Here is a 1,752-nt window from a genome sequence, read left to right on the forward strand (position 1 = left end):
AGGGGAGGCCCGGGGAGTGGCAGCATGAACCAAGCCAAGCCCAGAGCCTGCAGAAATCTCAGCTGTCCCCTCGTGTGCAGCTTAGTGATTCCTGTTGGGAGGGAAGGGTCATGGGTGCCCCCATGTCTTATAGCCTCCTCATCCTCCCTTTGTCTACCAGAGGGACACCCCCCGGCGGCTCTAAACATGAAGGCGAAGCGTTCTCAGTGCCAGAGCCGAGTCCCTGGCCCCACTCTGGCAAGTTGCTGTTTGACCCGTGCCCCTTTCCCAGCCCTCACCCCCCTCAAAAGCCACGCAGGACTTTTTGCTTGTTTGGCTTCTTCAGTGTGTGGCTTTGTCCGTGGAGAGGATGGAAGGGACAAGATCAAGGCTGGTGGGACACAGCCACCAGAGTGCGGTGACAGAGACCCCCCCCCGAGCTACCATAGTCACACACCTTGGTGCTACCATTGTCCATCACCCCCCTCAATCCGTGTGCCAACAGCCACTGCCCAGACTGTGCAGGGGCACCCAGGGGCTGGCAGCAATGAAGTTTACCCCTTTGCCAGCTGCTCTGCCACCCGGGGAGGGGGACAACGTCCTTCCCTCCCTCTCTGCAGGGTCCCCGCTCTCCTCCTGGAGCAGGAGGACAACCCTGGGGCACCCTGGGTGATCCATGCCTCTGGTCCCCACTGTGCCCACCTCCCAGCCAGGACTAGGTGCAGGAGCAGCTTGTGGTGGTGTGTGGAGTGATAAAGCTAAGGAGCTGAGCTCAGCCTTGCCTCTTCCTTTGCGCCGTGAAGTTGGGGACACACACACACCCCCCGGTCCCTGAGGCTCTCCCCCAGCGGGTGCTGCCAAGCTCCACCACCTCCCTCCCCACCCCAGTAGCTCACCCGGGTGCACACTCACCAGTGGGTGGTGGGTAGGGGACCCCTGGCTGGGGTGCACCTCCTCAGGATACAGCCCTGAAGGGGGGGGAACAGGACTGTTGCCAAGGCGATCGCGCTCCTCCGCTCTCCATGGCAACTGCTCCCCTGGACCGCTCCCCATCAGTGCCTGGCTGCAGTTGCCCAGGCAACGCACGGGCTCTCCTGGCTCCTGCGGCTTCGGGGCACCCAGGATTTGGGGAAGGGGGGACGGAAGGGCAGCACTTGCAGGCCTCAGGCAGCCAGACAGCAGCGTTGGCGGGGGTGGGGGGAAATGATATGCCCCCATCCCTGGGACAGCAGCTCTCGTTGCTACCAGTTTGGGGCCAAGAGCTTGTTTGGGGCAAAGGTGCCCTTGTGGTGTTACCCCCAGGGCCTGCAGCCAGCCCAAGAGCTGCTGGCGCGAGTGGGTGTGTGGGCTGGGGAGGGTGGGGGGTGCCTGTGCTCCCCGAGACTGCTCGCCTCGTTCCCTGGGGCCCGGCAGCCGGCCGGGGACAGGGACAGCTAGAGAGGGACACACAGTCACCCGCTCCCCTCTGTGCCCATGGGTGCCAAGGATGCCCGGGGCAGGGGACACATCCCCTGTGCTGGAGGCACATGGGGAGGGTGCCATCACATGCACCCCTCCTGCCACCCCCTGCTGTGGCACAGCCCTACCATATACCTCTCTTGTCAGGTCTCTGCTTCCCCCGGTGGCCCTGCGGTGGCCTGGACATTCAGACCCCACTGAGCAGCCCTGCCTGGCACCGCTCCGGGCGGCAGCGTGACTCAACCGCTCAGCTCAGCGCCAGCCCAAGACTCACCGTGCCCAACCGCCAGGCACAGGGCCCAACCCGACCATGCC

The 1,752-nt window shown here is 64.6% G+C and overlaps 1 protein-coding gene across 1 annotated transcript in view; it reads left to right on the forward strand.

The window, feature by feature from the left end:
* LOC104284998 (mitochondrial ubiquitin ligase activator of nfkb 1-A-like) overlaps positions 1-1,752 on the forward strand; it is a 7,604-nt gene that overhangs the window by 1,674 nt on the left and 4,178 nt on the right. The window lies entirely within an intron of this gene.

The sequence above is a fragment of the Charadrius vociferus genome, unplaced genomic scaffold, assembly GCF_000708025.1.
Source record: "Charadrius vociferus isolate BGI_N301 unplaced genomic scaffold, ASM70802v2 scaffold214, whole genome shotgun sequence".
Taxonomy (NCBI): Eukaryota; Metazoa; Chordata; class Aves; order Charadriiformes; family Charadriidae; genus Charadrius; species Charadrius vociferus.